General features: G+C 37.5%; 1 pseudogene; it reads right to left on the bottom strand.

Moving 5' to 3' along the window:
* Positions 1–7,932: 7,932 nt before the first annotated feature.
* On the bottom strand, positions 7,933–8,031 carry LOC130022973 (uncharacterized; annotated as a pseudogene).
* Between the last annotated feature and the right edge of the window lie 14,455 nt (positions 8,032–22,486).

The following is a 22,486-nucleotide window of genomic DNA, read 5'->3' on the forward strand; positions in this document are numbered from 1 at the left end:
ACAGAAACAGAAAATGTAGATGCTGTGGAAAACTGTTAATATATACTAGCATGTTTTCTCTGTAATGGTCTCTCCATTTGTATTTATACTTCAGTATTTTAAATATAGTGCTATTACACAGTAATAATCCTTTATCTTTGAGTTTTCCAATTAAACCAGGTAATAAGAAAATATGGGGCATGGGGATAGTGTGGAGTGCTGAGCGGTAGAGAGGCAAGCCCTCAAAGGTAAGAAAGTTTGGGATCACTTTCTTCAAACATTGACCAATAGAACCAAGACGATATGTGGGAGAATAAAATAGGAAAGAAAGAAAGAAAGAATATGGACGGCGATTATCAAGGAAGGGGAAAACGTTTGGACAGAATGTTGAAGAGAACCAAAGATTTAAAATCAAAAAAGAAAGAATATATATTAAATATGCTGAGATAAATACACTGAGAACAAGTCAAAGCAATTTACTTCAAAAAATGCCAGGACTAGAAAGTATACTATGCCTTGATTAGGGTACCAGTAGGAAAAGCAGTTTATCAGAAAGCCATCCTTGCTGGCTTTTTTCCTTATTATCTCTTACAACACAGTACTTGGTACTTGACAATTTGGAATATAAACAGCTTTAGAGATGATGCTTCCCATATATAGCGAATAGTGGTTATCGAGGGGGGGTTGAAGACAATAAATCTTCAATGTTTTTATTACGTTCTGGTTTTTAAGTACACGTACAGGCAGCCTGTTAAAATTTTTAAAAAATGGTTTATTCTAACTTGAATCAGGAGAATTGTTGATTCATTTGTGTGGTAAGTAGGTTCCAGGTTAAAGCTGCTTGTCATCTTTACAAATGTTATTTCATGAGATTTTTTCTTCCTACTATGAGAGTATTTTGATAATAGTCAACTTCTGTTTTTAGATCCTAAGAGGACATAGAAAAATCAAGTCTCACATGTCTAATTACACATTTTTGTCATATTTGTGAATTCTGAGTTTTCCTACATTAAAGCTATTTTATTGAATTTTGGTGCTCATTTATTAAACATTGAGAAGAACTTTTTCCTGACTGATAAAGATAATTCTAATCTAGGTGTTGAAAGTAAATTTGTAATATTTTATGATCACTTTTTATATGGTCTTTTGTGTTTCTTGTGTGATAAAGTGAAATCCTATACTATTTTAACAGGTGTTGTTTGCTGGTTAATATTCAAAGGTATTGATGAGAATAATTTTATTTTGTACTTACGAAGTTTTTTTCTGTATTTTACTCATTTAAAACATTTCTTGACTATGAAATACAATCACGTTTATTCCTATTTTCTTTTTGTTATGTAGTTACTGGTAAATCTTTTCTGTTTGATGGACTGGTACAGTGTGCACTCAAAAATCACCTTCTATTCCATTTTTTGGCTAGCATATTTTTCTAAAATAGAATATACTTTTCATATTGTATATGTGGAACAATTTATTAATAACCTTATTGGACTGTTTTATTTGGTTTTGTTTGAAACCACATCCACTGTTATTCAGGGCTTACTCTTGGGTCTGCTCTCAATAAATTACTGTACTATGCTGCTTGCTACAGATCCCAGATTTCATTGATATCTATACACTTCTTTTTCAGTTCTGTGATACATATTTTTCATTATGTTTTCTTTATACTTCCTCCTATATAAACCATATGAAATGTAAAAATTATATTCATGTATGCATTATTATTCTTAGAGTTATTAGTAACTACATTTTAGAAAAACAACTTAAGTCACAGAGTTTCAATAAAGTTTTCCTTCCAAAAACATTTCTTGGGAAAAACCCAAGTAGTCAATTTATATGACAGTTCATCAAGACACAGAAATTTTCAGCACTTCTCTTGTTTAAAAGTATAGTGATACACAATATCTCTATCTCACATTATTTTTATTTCTGATAGTTTGACACAAAATATATGTCAAAATCATAGATAAATGTAAGTTATTTAAATACTGTTTTGATTATTTAAAATTACATTATAGAATTACTAGAATTTCATAAATTTTAGGACTATGCAGAATCAACGTTCATGTATCATATTACACTCACTACTGAAAGGCCTACTCTGTCATTCACCATTGTTCAGTTTTTCCACTTTGATTACACCTTTCCATCTGGTAATGAAATAGTCTCATGGTTCTAAAGTTTGTTTTTATTGCTTTGAGAAGATCAAAACTATGCAATTTTCAACATTGGATGAAACTAGAGGATATCATGCATGTAAAGTTAGCCTTAAGGAAAGGAACAGATACAGAGAGATTTTTCTCATATGTGGGATGTAAAGACACACAGCAAGGTAGCAACAAAGGTTCAAGGCCAATGTAAGGGGAGAACTGATCCACACAATTGAGTCAGGGGATTGGGAAGGAGGGATTCTGGGGGTTTGGGGGAGAGGGAGGGTTTATTTTTTGAGAGAATGAGGAGTGTCATGTTGGAATTATGTGTATGAGAAACCATTATTAATTGAATTATAAATCATAGAATATAAATAATGTTTTAGACGTTTGTCTGTCTCATTTTATCCTTTTAATTTGTTTTCTCCATAAACCACATATGCATGAACTTGTATGATGCCTATCTTTCTCTGCCTGGTTTATGTCACTAAATATAATATCCTCATGTGATCCAATTTTATACAGATAATAAGATTTCACTTCATACAGCTGAGTAGTATTCCATTGATTTACTCCCTTTCATTTTCAAAATTTTTGGTTTAAAGGATAGAAATATTGGTTTAAACAATGCTCTGGTGGTTTAAAATTTTTAGTTTAGTGAAGCAAAATAGATTTTACTGAAAAACACTTAGAAACTTGTTAAACCGGTGTAGGGTGGAATGGAATATATGTTCAAGAGAGAACACTCATTTAACAAAGCAAGCAAAGAGAGACATAGAGAAAGGAAGCACGGTATTTCTTCAAGGGAGAACATAAGCTTGAGGACCAAGCCCACTCTGGTAGTTTAGGAATAAGAACTTGGAGTGGTATGAAATTAACTTGTGCACTTTAGGGGATAACCTGAGTGAAACTATTAGAAGTACTTTCAGGAGCATGATAAACTGGAGTCTGCACTTGGAGTGAGGACGGTAGAGAGTTCTTTGGGGAGATCCGGACTATTGAGAACAGTAATTTTATAACATTAATGATAGTATCTTACGATGGGATTCCAAAAATATCTTTCACAGTGGCGTCAGAAATGATAACATTCTTAGGTATTTGGATTTCCTGTGGAAACAACGGGAAAGCAGAGTGTATGCTCTGGATGCCTCCAACTGAAACAAGGTCAACAAGTCATGAATGAAAAATTACAAGTTAGATGGATCATGGATTCTGATCCCAGTGGAAGGCTAGCTTTCGGGTGAACAATTTCTACTGATGGCCTGATGTAGATTCTGATCCTGGGATACGTAACAGAAAGGAGGTAGTGACAGGTATTCTCAGAATTGAAGCCTCTGAGACAGAATTCGTTCATGCCAACTTATAGGTTATCAATGTTTGCTCATGGCTGCTACTATTATAACATTCAATGGTTTTGTGGTTTCAATTTACTGTGTCAATGTAAAGATGAAGTTTCTAAATCGAAGGTAAAAATCTGAGGCACTCAAGATGATGAATTATGGGGATGCGGGGGGCGGAGCTTGATCTATAGTACAGCAGGTAGAGCATTTGCCTTGCACACGGCCTACCCAGGTTAGATTCCCAGCATCCTGTATGGTCCCCCCAAGCACCGTGAGGTGTAATTCCTGAGTGCAGAACCAGGAGTAACCCCTGTGCATTGGCAGGTGTGACCCAAAAACGCAAAAAAAAAAAAGATGATGAATTACCTTTAGATATTTTGAAGTCAAATAGAAACAGCCAGAATGTTCCCCAGAAAAGAGTTCACCTGGATCGAAAACATCATCACCTCTAGCATGAGAGCATACAGAAAATAAGGTTTCCATTTTATGCCAAGTTAAATCAAGCCAGACATGATCTTGGAAACTTTTTCCAAGGAAAACATGGCTATAGGAAGGATAAGGTGACAACAGAGTCTTAGAGGTCAAATATAGAAGAGAAGCGAGGGTCAAAATGTAGGAGGTATATTGGCGACCAGGAACATTTAGAAAAGCATTTTTTAAAAAAGAAAATGCAATGAGACATCAATTAAGAACTTATTAAATGTTAAAGAACAGGGATATAACTCAGTGAAAGAGCATTAGCCTTCCATTGTATGATGATCTGGGATTGATCCTTAGCATTGCAAACAGCATTATTTTTTAATTTTTAATTTCTTTCTTTCTTTCTTTCTTGCTTGCTTGCTTTTTTGTTTTTTGGGTCGCACCTGGCTATGTATAGGGGTATTTTTAATTTTTAAAAAAACTCATAAATTTACCTTTTTACCTGTCGTTTAAAAGGAAATCTAAAATATTTTAGAGTAAATATATGTGAAGAAGAATAAAATTCACAGGAACTATTTAGCGTTCTTAATGATACAGCAGTCAGAATTTTGAGGTTAATTGTATGGGTATTGCATAAATAATTTTTCCCCATTATGTGGGCTCTCTTTTTATCATGGTCACCATTTTTTCTGAGTTGCAGAAACTTCTTAGTTTAATGTAGTCTCATTTGTTTATCTTCACTTCCTCTTCCTTGGTCATTGGTGTTTCATTCTAGAAGTTTCCCTTAGCTTTAATGTCATGCAGGGATCTTCCCACATTTTTCTCCATATATCTTAAGAATTCAGGTATGATATTGAGGTCTTTAATACATTTGATCTGACTTTGTGCCTGGCACTATAAAGAGGTCTGAGTTCATTTTTTTTGCATGTTGCTGTCCAATTTTCCCAGCACCAGTTGCTGAAGAGAGTTCCTAGCTCAACTTCATATTTCTTGAGCCTTTATGAAGGTAAGGTAAAAGTAAAGGTCCTCCCATTGTTCGTCGATTTGCTGGAGCGGGCCCAGTAACGTCTCCATTGGAGACTTTGTTGTTACTGTATTTGGCATATGGAATACATCATGGGGATCTTGCCAGACTGTGCCATGAGGGCGAGATACTCTCGGTAGCTTGCCAGGTTCTCCGAGAGGGGCAGAGGAATCGAACTCGGGTCGGCCATGTTGGCTGCAATTTGCTTAAGCGGGCCCAATAACGTCTCTATCATGAGACTTGTTGTTACTGTGTTTGGTATATCGAATACATCTAATGGGCTGGAGCTATAGCACAGCGAGTAGGTCGTTTGCCTTGCACGCAGCCAACATGTCCGATGCGAGTTCGATTTCTCCGCCCCTCTTGGAGAGCCCGGCAAGCTTAGAGAGTATCTAGCCCTCATGGCAGAGCCTGGCAAGCTACCTGTGATGTATTTGAGCCTTTATGAAAGATTAGGTAATAATAATCTGAGGGTCAGCGTCAGGATATTTAACTATATTCCATTGATCTGAGGCCTGTCTTTATCTGAATATCATGGTATTTTGATTACTACAACTTTGTAGTTGGGTTTGAAGTTGGGGAAGGTGTTCCCTTCTTCTTTTTACCAAAGATTGCTTTAGCTCTTCATGGGAGTTTATTGTTGTGTATGACTTTCAAGAGTGTTTAATATATTTATTTGAAAAATGTTATGGGTATCCTTATAGAATGTGCATTAAATCTTTATAGAGCGTTGGGGTGTATTGCCATTTTGACAGTGTTAAACCTCTCAATCCATGAGCATGGGATGTGATTCCATTTCCTCATATACTCTCTTATTTCGTAAAGTAGAGCTTTGTAGGTTTTTTTTTTCTTTTGGTATAGATCCTTAACATTTTTAGTTGATTCTAATATACTCGATTTTCTGAGGTATTATTGTGAATGGGATTGTTTTTCTCTATCTCTTATTTCTCTTTCATTATTAATATATGGGAAAGCCATGGCGTACCAGATATTGATTTTGTAATATGCTACTTTATTAAACAAATCTATAGTTCCCAGGAGCTTTTTTGTAGATTCTTTGGGATTTTCTAAGTATAGTATCTTGTCATCTCCAAATAGTAAAAGCTTGAGTTCTTCCTTTTTTATCTGGATGTCCTTGATATCTTTTTTTTTTTACCGAAATCATATGGCAAATACTTCAAGTACTATGTTGAATAGGAGTGTTGAGATTGGGTAACTTGTTTTGTGCCTGATTGTATTTTGGAATTCTAGTTCATTGATTTCTGCTCCAAGCCTTCAGTTTTTCCCCGTTGAGAATAATGCTTATTGTGGGTTTGTGATAATTTGCTTTGACTATATTGAGGAAAGTACTTTCAACTCCCATTTTGTTGAGAGTTTTTCATCATGAATGGGTACTGGATCTCATCAAATGATTTATCTACATATATTGATATGATTATATGACTTTTATCTTTATTTTATTGAGATGGTGTATTCTGTTGATTGACTAGAGAATGTTAAGCCATCCTTGCATCCCCAAGATAAACCTACTTGGTCATAGTGTGTGATCTTTTGTTGAGTTTCTGGATTCTCTTTGCTGATATTTTCTTGAGAATCTGTGTATCTGTATTCATCAAGGAAATAAGTTTGTAATTTTCTTTTTTTGTGGTGTCTCTGTCTGATTTGAGTATTAGGGTGATCTTTGCCTCATAGAAACTATTTGGGAGTATTTCTGATTCTTCAATTTCCTGGAAAATCTTGAAAAATGTTCGCAGCATTTCGTCTTTAAAGGTTTGAAATATTACACTATTGAATCCATCCATCTGGGCCAGGGATTCTGTTTGGGGGGATACTTTTGATCATCATTTCAATTTCCTTGGAAGTGATAGGTTCAAGTATTCCAAATCTTATTGGTTCAGCCTTGGGAGGTAATTGGAATCCAAAAATTTATCAATTTATATAAGATTCTCTCATTTCCTGCTGTAAAGATTCTCAATATAATCTCTGATGATCCTATGGATTTCTGTAGTTTCTATTAGGATATGCCCCTTTGCATTTCTGATTTGACTTATTGGAGTTCTTTCTCTTTGTTTCTTTGCGAGGCTTCTCATGGTTTATTGATCTTATTTATTTTCTCAAAGAACCAGCTTTTGCTCGTATTGGTCTTTTGGATTGTATTTTGGGATTCTAGCTCATTGATATCTGGTACAAGTTTTATTATTTCCTTCTTCCAGCCTAGTTTGGACTACTTTTGTTGGTCATTTTCCCAAATCTTGAGCTCTAATTTATTCATGCAGGCCCTTTCTTTCTTCCTGATGAATTCTGGTAGAGCTATACTCTTTCCTCTTAACACTGCTTTTGCTGTGTCCCACAAGTTCTGGTAGCTCGTGTCCTCATTCTCATTTGTTTATGGAAACTTTTTATTTCCTCTTTGATTTCTTCCCTAATCCATCGGTTGTTCATTACTTCCCTTAAAGAAAATATTTCCTTGCTGAGCTTCAGTCTGTTTGATCTATCGAGAAGTGACAAAGAAGTGTTGAAATCTCCTACTAGTATTGTGTTGCTATCAATGTTTTTCTTTAAGTCTTTTAGAAGTTATTTTTAAGAATTTTGCTGGTCTGTCATTAGGAGCACCTACAGTGAGGAGGGTGAGTTCTTTCTGATGTACAGATCCCATGATCATGAAGAAATGACCTTCACTCTCTCTTATAACCTATAGCCTGAAGTCCATATGGTCTGATACTAGTATGTCCACTCCAGCTTTGTGGAGGTGTTCTTTTCTTTCTTGAAGAATTGTTTTCTAGCCTTTGACTTTGAGCCCATGGTTGCTTTGATTGTTCAGAAGTGTTTCTTCAGGCAGCAGAATGTTGGGTTCAGTTTTCTAATTCATCTTCCCTTTCTGTGCCTTTGAATTGGCACATTTAGTCCACTGACATTGAGGAGATTGTTGTGATGGGGATTTGTGCTATCTTTATGTAGAATTTTTGTACTTGTGTGGATTTTCTTAGCTTAAAGTCGCCCTGTTAATTCTTCTTGCAACAAAAACATGGATCACTTTACAAGTTTGCATGTCATCTCTGTGCAAGGACCATGCTAATCTCTGTATCATTTCAATTTTAGTATATATGTTACAAAACATAGTATGAGTTAATTTTTCCATATTTTTCTCTTCGGCTGGAGCGATAGCACAGCGGGTAGGGCGTTTGCCTTACAAGCGGCCAACATGGCCGACCCGAGTTCGATTCCTCCGCCCCTCTCAGAGAGCCCGGCAAGCTACCGAGAGTATTCGATATGCCAGACACAGTAACAACAAAGTCTCCAATGGAGATGTTACTGGGCCCGCTCGAGCAAATCGACGATCAACGGGAGGGCCTTTACCTTTTTTACCTTTTCTCTTCTTATTACTTTGAGTGTTGTCCTTACACACTCCGATGGCAGACAGTGATTCCAAATCAAGGAATGTATTTCAAAGCAGCTTGAATAGTTAGATTTAGAACTTTAATGTCCTAGAAAGAAAAATATGGTTTTTACCATATTATCTTTTACCATACCCAAGGCATCAGTTTTACAAAATAATTCTTTTGGAAGATGGTATATGAGTCTTCTTTAATGCCCTTCCCTGAAACCTTCATTAAAACCATTAAACTAGAGCCTTTTGCTGTTGTCACCTCAGTCCCGTGTACATCTCCAGGAAAAGGTGGATGGTGTTGTCTGCAATTTGACCACCTCGAATGTAAGTCGGATTTTTCTCCTGAATGAAGAGGTGAGGAGCATATTGATGATTTCATTCCACCTTATTACAAGTTCAACTTGAACAGAAGGTGAGACTCATGAGGCTCCTGTAAAGGACAGATAAAGGGGTCTCAGTGAAGTTTAATGGCCAACACACATTAACAACACAGATGACTCAAAGTAGCCTGTGTGCATCTTTGTGTATAGTGAGTTTCATATCTACTGAGAGTGATTCTCAGTCATGACACACAGGCAAAACAGCCCTGTATTTAAAAATCTAGTTCTCTAAGCAGAGTGGGGTCTCTGAGGTGATTGAAAAGTGTATAGTAATTTATTACTAAGCACATAAGTACTTTTAGATCTAAAATTAATTCCAAATATGTCTAAAACGACAGGCTCCTGACCCCGCACCTGGCTTTCCTTACCGGGGCCCCTTGGACGGGGAGGGGTGAATTTCCCTCACTGCCCTGAGTAGAACCCCAACAGCTGAAGACCTCTGCAACCAGCCATAGGTACGCTTAAGACCACTCTGCCCAATCTTGAAGCAGACTCATGCATGAAGGAAGTGGAAGCAGAACCTGTGTAAACACACAAAAAATAAAAGGCTGGCCGTCAGGCCGTTTCCCCGCTCCACGGAGGTCGATGGCGATGGTCAGGAGATGGAAGGAAACGGGGGTCAGGCTCGTTGGTCGTGAAGCAGCAGGTTATTACATGGAAGAGATGTATGTCATAGAGGCCTCAGGAATCCTCAAGCACGTGCTGGCACTGAGATCCAGGAAGATCCCCTTATATAGATCATAGAACCTCTAAAAGGGGCATTACAGTGATGTCATCAAAAGGAGTTACAGAAAGAACATTGAGGCAGCAAACCATATATTGTTTCTTTACATCCACATTGTTTCCTTACATCAGCAGGCCAGTAGTAATACTGGCCTCAGGAAAGAAGATACAAAGCCAAACTGAAACCTTCCACAAGCACTTTCACAAGCTGCAACCACCTTGATTTGCATCCCAAAGACCAGCCTGGCTAGAGCTGGGAATCTACATCCCAAAGATCAGTCCTGGCTAGCACCTGATATCTGCAGATCTAAGACCAGCTAGGTTTCTGAAAGAAAAGGAAAACTGTCTCAGTATACTGAAATCATTTACTGAAGGTGTAAGGGACAGGCCCAAAATGGACTACCACCAGAATTAATTTAGCTTAGCTTAATAGGAACCTGCATTGCAAAATAACTTGTTTTTCAAGAAACAGGTCTAGATAAGCTTTTTCAGATCCACTTTATAGGAGCCTGCACTGCAAAATAACTGGTTTTTCTGCCCCTGAGCAAGGAATTCAGATACAGGTACTGGAAGGGTGGGGGTCAGACCAGATAACCGGAGGTCTCTCACAAGATCCATGTTGCAAGACCCAGGACTGCCTTAAAAACCTGTCAGTTCCTAGCCACCAACCCAAAATGCTGATCTTTAAACTATAGGCTAAGAAGTGATTTACCCTTAATTGGATTGGTTAAGAAAGCATATGTTGTTACAAATCTATTGGCTATGAAATGCGCAGGCTTTGCTGTAACGGCCAGTGAAGGCCTACATAAGATCCCCTTTGAAGAAGTTCTGGGTCTTGCCTCACCTAACTGACCTGCGTGTCTGTGTAGGCGGCTTGACCCTGGCTAGCCAGTCTTAAAATAAACCTTGCTTGATGTTTGCAGTCTCTGGAGTCTCTTTGTCGTTAAAGGGAGATCACGATCTGCGCCCTAACAAAGGCAGTTTGAAGGGGAGAAAGCAGTTTCATCCAAGCTAGTCAGGACACACAGGAAAACAGCTTATAGGAGGTCTTTCTCCTCTCCTTGTCCAACCAACATATAAGCATATATAATATTAATCATTTTGTATGGACACAGTAAGAAATACTTTGAGCTTGTAGAATTGCTCTCCTAGGGTCATCTTGATCTCAGACTGCAGTGCTCAGGCAAGATATTTTTCCTATTCCTAGCAGCAGGGCCCTAGTGTTGTCGTTACTTTTGGATCATGACATCATTTGCCTATGATCAACCTCTTAACTTATAGTTAAGAATCGTGGCACCTTGGCCTGGCCCATCGCGATGCCAGGTTAGCCCATAACTTACCGGCTTGCCCTGGTAACATCCAGTCCCACGTCGGGACCCTGCCCTTGGGGTGCTAGGAAGTGAGGTCAACTGAGACTTAAGTTGAGAAGACAGAAGCCCAGGAGTGAATAATATTCAAAGCCAATCAATTCCTAAGTTACAAAGCATATTAATTAATTGTCTTCCTGTATCTATACAAAAGAACATTGCATTAAGTTAAACTGCTGAAAAGACATAAGGAGAGGAGGAAGGCAATAACTTACAGTACAGCTTCAGTGTCTAAGAAGGATGAGACCTTACAAATTGGTTGGGGCAGAGAGCATAGAAGTGGTTACAGACAGACAAAGTAATGGAAGTGACTCGGGAGCACTGTGATGGGTGCAATTGGATAAACCTAAGCCCCGTGTACTTCAACAGAACCCAGGTGTGCGGGACAGGGGGATGTGATCTCCAAGGCTGCTAAGATCAAGACTGGGCCCCCTCCATCCAGATCCCCGATCTTCTAGTAGCTAAGTGTTACAACCAGGAACAGCCCCTGGAGCCATGTAATCCCATCAATGGCCAAGATCCAGAGATTGGATATTGTTGATAAGATAACAACTCTTATTGTCCAGTTCTCACTCTCAGAGAACCTGGTAGGCTTCTGTGAGTATCTTGCCCACATGGCAGAGTCTGTGCTTCTGGTCACTGTTTCTTTTGAAGTACAGAAGCTACTTAATTTAAGATAGTCCCCTTTGTTTATCTCTGTTTCCAGTTGCTTTGCAAGTGGAGTGTTATCTTTGAAGATACCTTTAACTTCAATGTCCTGGAGGGATTTGCCTACCTTGTCTTCAATGTACCTGAGGGATTCTGGTCTGATTTTGAGGTCTTTGACCCATTTTTATCTGACTTTTGTGCATGGTGTTAGGTAGAGGTCTGAGCCATTTTTTTTTTTTTTGCATGTAGCTGTCCAGTTTTTTTTGCACCGTTTGTTAAAGAGGACTCTCTTGCTCCACTTCACATTTCTTGCTCCCTTATCAAAGATTAGATGATTATATATTTGTGGTTGTGTGTCAGTATATTCAATCCATTTCCAATGGTCTGCGGCTCTGCCTTTGTTCCAGTACCATGCTGTTCTCATTATTATCACTTCATAGTAGAGTTTGAGGTTGGGGAAGGTGATGCATCCATCGTTTTTTCCCCAAGAACTGCTTTAGCTATTAGTGGGTGTTTGTTGTTCCATTCGAATTTCAGGAGTGCTTGATCAAGTTCTTTGAAGAATGTCATGGGTATCTTTATAGGGATCACATTGAATTTGTACAATGCTTTGGGGAGTATTGCCATTTTGACAATATTAATTCACCCATTCCATAAGCAGGAGATAAGTTTCCATTTCCTAGTGTCCTTTGTTATTTCCTGTTGTGTAGGTCCTTTACCTCCTTAGTTAAGCAGATTCCAAGGTTCTTGATTTTTCTGAGGCACGATTGTGAATGGAATTGCTTTTTCATGTCACTTTCTTCTCTCTCATAAGTTGCATATAAAAAAGCCATACACTTTTGGGTATTGGTTTTATAATCTGCAATTTTACTATGAAAGTCTATTGTTTCTAGAAGCTTTTTTGGTAGAGGTTCTAGTATTCTTTAAATAGAGTATGATATCTGCTGTGAATAGTGAGAGCTTATTGCTACCTTTCATACATAAAAACCCTTAATATCTTTTTCTTACCTTATTTCTATTGCAAGTACTTCTAGTACCACCTTGAACAGAAGTGCCAAAATGAACTTTTACGTAGCACTTTCTGTCTGTAAATTTCTATGCTAAGAACAGTGGAATATACAGTGATATCTTAGTAATTTACAAGTAAATTATGAAGACAGATACTGAAAGAATCCATATTAGGGCATCAAATTTTTGTGTACTTTAGCTAACTTGCAACATTGCTTTCTGTAAAACTGCTTGGCTGCTTTGCACCTGGGGGAGAGGGGACTTGGAAAGTGATTTACTGTCCCTGAAATGTATTGTCTCAGTAAAGCACCCTGCAGATTTGGGTAAAGGATAACTCAGGATGTGATGCGGGTGGTTGGGGGAAATTGCCTTTTCCTGGAATGTATTGTCTCACTAAAGCACCCTGCAGACTTGGGTAACTCAAAAGGAGGATGGTCAAGGTAGATTACCTAAGGCTTAATGATTCCAGCTATAACCTTGCTTGTGCTGACAATCGATATATGTAAATGCTGATCTTTGAATCTATAGGCTAAGGAGTGAGGTACTTTTAAATGGATTGGTTAAGAAAGTATATGTTGTTACAAATCTATTGGCTATGAAATGCGCGGGCTTTGCTGTAACGGCCAGTGAAGGCCTATATAAGATCCCCTTTGAAGAAGTTCAGGGCTCTCAGCCACTGCCCATTTTTGGGGTATGCTGCGGAGCCCCAGCATGCTGGTCTAAATAAACCCCGTTTTTACTCCTGCAGGAATTGTGTCTATCTGGTCTCTCTGCGCCTCCCAGGGCTAGGGAACTCCCGATCCCAACAATACTATAAAAAATTTGTTTGTATAAATTTCCAAAATGTGTAGCTTTTATTAAATATATTAAGAATAAATCCTATATCTTGATTATACCCTGAATATTATTTCCTTGTTAGAAGTTACCCTTCTAAAATGCAATAAAGTGACACATTTTAAAAATATTGATTATTCGCTTATTAATTCAATGAATCTTTGTTAGTCTGGTGGTGCAATGCCTCCAGGAAGTCAACCTAGACTCTCAGGTGAGTGCATCAACAGTCTGATGGTGTCTTCATGCTTCCTGATAACCTCAAATTGCCACTGTGCCGCTGGCTGGATCCCAACACCTCAGGACTAAGTTTCCCGAGAAATTAAACTCCCTAAAGATATGTGGGAGCCATGTTCACAAACCACCCCTGGCTCAGCTATACAAGCTAATGGATTGGTCTCGTTTCAGAGACCCATAAACAAATCTTGAAAGAGATCAAAAGCCACAGTTAATCTTGGACCTGCAAAAGGATGAACACACTAGGGTAAATCGAGGGAGGCAGGTTAGTTGGGTGCCCACCCAACCAGAACCCAGTGCAGCCACTTGCTCCCACAATCGAAAATCGCCACCATGCCCTCATCTGGTTTCCAACTTCTCAGGATGGCTCTCACTGAAATATAACAGCTGAAAATTCGGATATGCGGGTTTTGTGACTGAAATCTCCAGGCTTTCTCTGGGTCACAATGGGCATCCCATCCCCACTGCCCTGTACTTATGGAAGCCTCAGCAGTCATTTCCATACCTCAAAGCTACTCCAGCCGTAGCTTCCTGTAAAAAATACTAAATTCCTTGAACAAACATGATGACCTCTTAGTACATGTACGAGACCAATGATGCACAAAATAAAAAGGAGACAGAGAGAAAGAATCAAAGATCCTGCCATAGAGACAGGCTGGTGGTGGGGGTAGGGTGTTGGGGGATGGCTTTAGGGAACCAGGAACATTGGTGGGAAATGTACACTAGTGGAGGGATGGATGTTGGATTGTTATATGACTGGAAGCAAATTATGAATAGATTTGTAGTGGTCTATCTCACAGATATTCAATAAAACATTAAAAATATATATCCTTAATTTGTAACTCAGACTACTGATAGAACTTTAAAACCCAGCATAACTATTTTTGTGTTCTCTGTAGGAAAATATTGTTACTCACCTGTGTGTCAATAGCTTGAAGAATGCTAAACCCAAAGATACATCAATGACTGTCTTTGGCATGAATATTGTAATTGCAGCTATGCTATGTTTTAGAATCAGTTCATGGACAAGAAATCAAGAGGAGCAAATGGCAAAGAGCATCAGTGTTGAATAGATACATAATGTTTGAGGAGCTTGCAAGGGAGACTAAAGATTTGGCATGAGAAGTGGAAAGAAACAGAAGAGTGAAGTACTAATAAGTATCATGAGAAAAATGCAAGGGAGGACATTTCCTGGCAAGTGTCACACTCTGTTGAGCTTTTGGTCAGGATAAGTATTAGAAAGTATCTTTCCCATTTAGTGGTAAAAAGGTAATTTTATGGGTGCATTTAAAAATTACTTTAAAAATTAGAATCACCAAGAGATACACAGTTACAAAGATGCTCATAATTGAGTTTCAGTCATATAATGTTCTAGCACCCTTCCAGTATAATGGGGGCAATTTTGAAGGAATATCCCTGTGGGAAGACTAGGGCATCTGAATCTTAACACATTTCACCAAATATATGATCTCTTCTCACATGATATACCCTTTATCCCCTGCTTCTTTGATTTATGTTTTCATACAATATTTCCTTGTGAACCTCACCTCAAGTGAGGGTCCCTATTTAAGACAAGTACATGTTTCTGGGGCATTACATATTTTTCGGTTGCTGGGAGAGTCTCTATAGCAATGCTCAGGAGGTGTGAGGGCTCCACAGACAATTCTCAGAAAACGTGGCCATGGTGCTTGGGGTCCTCCGAGGCTATACAGCCTTTGATACTCTGGCAATCAGGTGGTGCTGGGAGTCAAATTGAGTGCATGTGAGGCAAGTTCCATAAGCACTACACTATCTCCTGCGGCCCTGGGTATTAGATTGATGTCAGCATTCTGAGATCCTCCCTTTTGTCAGAAAGCAGAGACTTGTGCAGGAGAAAGTGGAAGAGACCTTAGGGTTTAGCTAGGTTGACTGAGTAGATGGTGGTAGCATTAAGATTAGAACATAAAGTAAAAATAAAACCAGAGAACGATCTAACAATAGTAAAGAGGGCTTTAGACGTTACTGGGCCTGCTCGAGCAAATCGATGATCAACGGGAGGGCCTTTACCTTTACCAATCTCCAAAAAAGTTTCTAAATATAATTTTTGACAAAAAATCATACAGAAGTCCAAATTTTTATTGTTCATGGGATAACTATATTAAAAAGAGAAAAGAACCACAATAAACGTACAAGTAAAATGAAGGTACATTTCTTTGGAGTCTTTCAATTATGTATTTATATTAGTATATATACAAGTATAATCTTTAAAAAATAAATTTCAGTTACTATAACATTTTATTGAGTTTTTTATAATTGTAATGTTTTACTGTTAAGATGATATTGTTGTGAACATTTATATCTATTTGTCTACTTTTCTGATTGTTTACTTAAGATCTGATATAAAAAGCTACCTTACTAGGGCTGGAGCGATAGCACAGCTGGTAGGATGTTTACCTTGCAATTGGCCGACCTAGGTTCAATTCCCAGCATCCCATATGTTCGCCTGAGCAATACAAGGGGTAATTCCTGAGTGCAGAGCCAGGAGTAACCCCTGTGCATTGCCAGGTGTGACCCAAAAAGAAAGAAAAGAGTTACTTACTTATGACTGGGTATGTAGCTCAGGGCTAAAGCACTTGGCTTGCAAGTATGAAATTTTGGGTTCTATTCCTCACACTATAGAAACAAAACCAAAATATCTCACTGTGGTTGAAAATATATCTCAGTGGTAAAATATTTGCCTCACATATGTGAGGTTATGGGTTTGATACCTGAATTTCCATATACGCACACAAAAGCTAATTTACTTCAAGAATATTAAACTGCTTAAAACTAAGTATATATTGCCATACTATTATACAGATTTAATTATCAATAAAATAACTTGAAAAGGTCTATTTTTAGCATCTTTGCTAGGAAAAGATGTTACCTGATTTTTAAATGTTTGTAATTTGGGACACATTTTAATTTGTCATTTTAATTTGTGCTCTTTGTCTACTACTGAGCTTGAAAATTGCTCTTGTGTTTACAAGTTATTTACACTTCTTTGAATATAGATTATATGATCATAATTTATGCTTATTTTTTCTATACAATTTAATAGCTAAATACTGATTTATTTCACAGCAATAATTTATTAAAAACATTCATCTTTTACCTATCATATTAATTGACATTAGTTGTATGTTTTCCTTGTTTTTTGATCACTTAATTTACTTTTTATCTTTTCTTTCAGATTGTAAGATTTTCACAGAAATGAGCATATGTTTTTCTTTATCTTCTACAGTTTTAAACTGAGAACAACTGTTTGTTTTGTAAAATAGAGATACCTGTGCATTTACAATTTCTTCTCATTATTTTTATATTTTAACACATCTCAATTCATCTACAACTTATCATAGTAAGTGTTGTCATATTGAAAGAAACCACCATTTTTTTCAATCATAGCACTGTAGCACTATCCTCCCGTGGTTCATCCATTTGCTCGAGCAGGCACCAGTAACATCTTACAACACATTGTGAGACTAGTTGTTACTGGTTTTGGCCTATCGAATACGTGATGGGTAGCTTGCCAGGTTTTTTCTATGAGGGCGAGATATTCTGGGTAGCTTGCCGGGAGAGGAATCGGAATCAGGGTTGGCCTTCTGCAAGGCAAATGCTGTACGCGCTGTGCTGTAAACGTTATATAAAATATACTAGTAATACCGAATGTTGTTTCTTTAACAGTGCAATAAAATGATTATTTAGTAATTTTCTTGATTTGTTAATGAAATATGTAAGCTCTTGAGTATAATGGGAGTAGTTTTCTAACACAATAGTCTGAGGAAGTTGAAACTGTTATAACTGTCTTGCAAGATTCCATCTCCCTAGCCTGCTTCATTCTACCCCTCTCTCTATCCAATCCGGTATTCTTCCTGGGAATCTGACCTCCTGATTGGCTAGGCTCTACCTTTAACTGCCTATTTCATGACATCATTCTCCCACCAAACCAACCACCAATTGGTCGAATGTTGGGGTTCCCATACGGTTGTTTGTAAACAAATTTGAATCATCCTGGAAAGTGACCAGTGACAAATGACCAATCAACATTGACCAGTCATCTGTACTGGACACTTGTGGTCTTAAACCGCTTCAGTGTTCAGACGCACTCACGTACCGTCTCCTCTTCTCGTCTACCTTTCATCGGTATTTCCTCTTCTCTGACCATGTCAGGTAAGGTATAATACTTTTCAAAGCTTTTAATTAGATTTATCATCACTAAACTTAAAAGAAGTCTAGTAAAACCAGCACGTAGTAATGACAGAAAGTGTTCAAGTAGAATTTTATAAGTCTCATTTTAGCTTGACTTTGATATTTCCTGTGTGATTTTAGACATTGGCTTTCTTTCTCTCACATACAAACTGTTTTTCCTCATTGATTACTTTATATTTTAGACGTATTTACGAGCTCAAATACAAACATATATATATATTTATATATGTTGATTCTCTGTGTTTTTTTTCTTTTAATCGTGTATTTTATAAAATACCCATTGACAAAAGTAAATCAGAGACAGTATTTTTACAGAAACAGAAAATGTAGATGCTGTGGAAACCTGTTAATATATACCCGCATGGTTTCTCTGTAATGGTCTCTCCTCTTGTATTTATACTTCAGTAGTTTAAATATAGTGCTATTACACAGTAATAATCATTGATCTTTGAGTTTTCTATTTAAACCAGGTAATAAGAAAATTTGGGGCATGGGGAAGGTGTGGAGTGCTGAGCGGTAGGGAGGCAAGCCCTCTAAGGTAAGAAAGTTTGGGATCACTTTCATCAAACATTGACCAACCGAAACCAAGACTATATGAGGGAGAATAAAATAGGTAAGAAAGAAAGAAAGAATATGGATGGCAATTATCAAGGAAGGGGAAACCATCTGGATTGAATGTTGAAGAAAACCAAGGATTTAAAATCAAAAAAGAAAGAATATATGTTAAATATGCTGAGGTAAATACACTGAGAGCAAGTCAAAGCAATTTACTTCAATAAATGCCAGGACTAGAAAGTATACAATTCCTTGAGTAGGGTACCAGTAGGAAAACCAGTATATCAGAAATCCATCCTTGGTGACTTTTTTCCTTATTACCTTTTAGAACACAGTACTTGGTACATGACAACTTGGAATATGAACATGCTTCAGAAATGATGCATCCCATTAATAGCTAATAGTGGCTATCTAGGTGGGTGGAAGAAATAGAATCTTCAATGTTTTAATGACGTTCTAGTTTTTAAGTACATGTACGCGTTGCCTGTTGAAATTAAAAAAAAAATGGTATCTTCTATCTTGATTCAGGAGATTTGATTCATTTGTGTTGTAAGTAGGTTCCAGGTTAAAGCTGCTTGTCATCTTTACAAATATTATTTCATGTGATTTTTTTCTTCCTAACATGAGAGTATTTTGATAATAGTCAACTTCCGTTTTTAGATCCTAAGAGGAAAGAGGAAAATCAAGTCACACATGTCGAATTACACATTTTTGTCATATTTCTTCATTTTGATTGTTCCTACATTAAGAATATTTAATGGAATTTTGGTGCTTATTTATTAACATTGAGAAGAACGTTTTCCAGGTTAATAAAGATAATTCAACACTAGGTTTTGAAAGTAATTTTCAATATTTTGTGATCATTTTATATGGTCTTTTCTATTTGTGTGATAAACTGAAATCATATGCTAGGTTTAACACGTGTTGTTTGCTGTTTAATATTCAGAGGTATTGATGAGAATAATTTTTTGTAATTACGAAGTTTCTCTATTTTACTCATTTAAAACATTGCTTACCTATGAAATACAATCAAGTTTATTCCTATTTTCTTTTTTTTATGTAGTTACTGGTAAATCTTTTCTGTTTAATGGACTGGTAAAGTGTGCTCTCAAAAATCACCTTCTATTCCATTTCTTGGTTAGCAGTTTTTTCTAAAACAGAATACACTATTCATATTGAATAAGTAAAAGGCCCTCCTGTAGATCATCGATTTGCTCGAGCGGGCCCAGTAACGTCTCCATTGGAGACTTTGTTGTTACTGTGTTTGGCATATCGAATACTCTCGGTAGCTTGCCGGGCTCTCCGACAGGGGCGGAGGAATCGATGTGGAACAATTTTTTAATAAACTTATTGGACTGTTTTATTTGGTTTTGTTTGAGACCACATCCACAGTTATTAAGGGTTTACTCTTGGGTCTGCTCTCAATAACTTACTGTACTATACAGCTTGCTACATAGCCCAGATTTCACTGATATCTATATACTTCTTTTTCAGTTCTGTGATACATATTTTTCATGATGTTTTCTTTATACTTCCTCCTATGAAAACACATGAAGTGGAAAAATTATATTTGTGTATGCATTATTATTCTTAGAGTTATTTATAAACAACTTAAGACACAGAATTTAAATAAATTTTTCCTTCCAAAGACATTTCTTGGGAAAAACTCAAGTAGTCATTTTTGAAGTGGATCAAAAATCAGGGTAACTTTCAATGCATCAACATGATTAAGTCATAAGTGAACCGTACTAGCACATATTCATTGCACAAGTCAAATGGAAACCTGATGATTACAATGGTAATAGTTGTAAAGACCCCAAATGCCTATATTAATGTAAGGTATCTTCCTAACCATTTCTGCATTGTAGTGATCATGCAGAGTCCTGGAAAAAAGTCCACATGCTTAGGTTCCGTAACTTGGAAATTCATAAGGGACAGAGAGAGAGTACTGGAGGAGATAAGGCACTTGCCTTGTACACAGCCAATCAGGTTGGACCTCTGTCACTGCATGCACTCTTCTGAATGTTACAAGGGGTCACTCAGAGTGCAGAGCAAGAAAGAGCCCAAGAACACTGTAAGTTATTGGTCCAAATTATACTCCTTAACATGACCAATAAAAAATATTGGAAAACATGAAGTCTCTTTGTCATTTCTGGCCCTCAGGTTTCTTCTTGTCCAAAGAATGTTACCCATTCTCTTAGACTTCCTAGTTTGGAAAAGCTTCCCTTATAGGAAATAACATATGAATCAATAGGAGAGCAAGCTACAGGCATTGCTAGGGTAAGGAAAAACTATCTGTAACCAAGAAATCCAGGTACAGAAAAGATCACCTGGTGGCTCTACAGTTCTGTGTTCATTTGGGAGTACGATACCAAATACACAAAGTGCCAAAATGTTCCAGACTTTGAATGACCCCAAATTGTTGGAATTTTGGAAACTCACTTGACTGTTGGTACTAGAAGCATCTCAATGGCTTAAATTTTAAGTTCATATTGTTCCTCTCAGCGTTGAAGGAGATTATTAGTCTCACAGATTTCTTTCATCACCTTATTGTTCCTTACAGAAAAATTTCAAAATCCATCTGTATTTGGAACTTCACATACTCGGCAGCATTCCCTTCCCATGGTGAACTATGCAGCTTCCCTAACAGGAAGTGTCTGCAACTACTCCAGAGAATCTGCTCCAGCTGGTAGTTCTGCTTGGCTCCTGCCCTCAGCCTCTGGCACCTCTTTCCAACCACTGAAGGGTAGTGTCTAACTTTACCAACATTTCAGCACAACAATGCTATCTGGAGTGTTTAAACCAGAGTCATATATCCACCTCAGCTGCTTCCTATACTAGTATTTTGGAATGGGATAATTCAGGAAATGCTGAAAGGAAGTCTTCTATGGGAGACTTTTCTGTGACTGTCCTTGACCAAGACACCGCTGTCTCTTCCATGTCTAAGGCAGCTCGCTATGAGAGAACCCTAGATACCTACAACACGGTGTCTGTGTACCCATCACTTTCTGCCAGTCTTGTTGAGAGAACACCGTCTCGGTATCCATATCAGAGTCAAAGTCTGTCACTTCCTTACCAGGACCGAAGCCAGGTGTATTACAATCATCAAGGAGGTCTGGGAACTCTCCTTTCGGCCTGCAGTCCTATGACTCCATTTCATACACAGGACAAAATGGCTCTGCCCCCCAAGCTTACAGCAACTCATCTAGAGAAATGTTTATTGTGCTGAAGGAGGTCCTGCCCCCAAATAACCAACCTCCAGCCACCTCCTCTGGAATCCACTTCTCTGTGTCTGCTCAACCCATCACAGAATCGAGTTATCAAGGTGAGTTAAACTGAGAGAAGGGAAAGAAAACTCAAAAATTGGGGTCAAAGAAGAGGAAAACTGTCCATAGACAGGTGGTATTTAAATACACTGAGATTTTTAAGTTTATGAAATGAAGTTAACTAAACTCAGTTCATGTTTACTCCCGTCACCCATTTTATAGCATATTATTTTCACACTCAACATAAGAGCTCCGAGTGCACATTGGAAGGTATGATAGTATATTGGAAAACTACTTTTCTTATAATGAACTTCAGGAGCACACAAAAGAATGCCACATTTTTTCCCAAGTTATTTCATTTATTTTTTAATTTTTATTAGTTAAACATCATGAGGCAGAGTTGTAGACTTACAAATTATTGTGCTTGCATTTCATTTATACAATGATGGAGAACCTATCCCTCCACCAGTGCCCATTCTCCACCACCACGGATACTAGTATTCCTGCCACCACCCATGCCCCCCATCCCACCCAGCCTCTGTGGCATGGAATGCCACATTTTTCACTCTTCTAGTTAAGCAGTCCTCCAGAATTACCACACATTAAAACTTAAATACAAGTCTTAAACTAATATTTTGTTATTTTCGTAAGAAGTTTCAGAACTCTTATTGTTATGGTACCACTTTAACTTTTCCTTCCATTAATGAGCAGCAAGGTTCTGAATACACTTGTGGTTTAGAGATTCTGTCTCAAATCATGAAACCTAGAATCTGTACTTCAGCACAAATATCATGCTGAAGGAGTGCTTCATTCATACTCTTATTCTATGATATTAACGTCCTTTCATTTTTCTATGAAAGTGAATAAATTGAGAGTAAAATACATTACAATGCTAAGCTCTGTATGGCATTTATTAGTTTAAAAGACTGTAAGTTTTCTTTTA

The sequence above is a fragment of the Sorex fumeus genome, unplaced genomic scaffold (assembly GCF_029834395.1).
Source record: "Sorex fumeus unplaced genomic scaffold, SorFum_2.1 ptg000021l, whole genome shotgun sequence".
Taxonomy (NCBI): Eukaryota; Metazoa; Chordata; class Mammalia; order Eulipotyphla; family Soricidae; genus Sorex; species Sorex fumeus.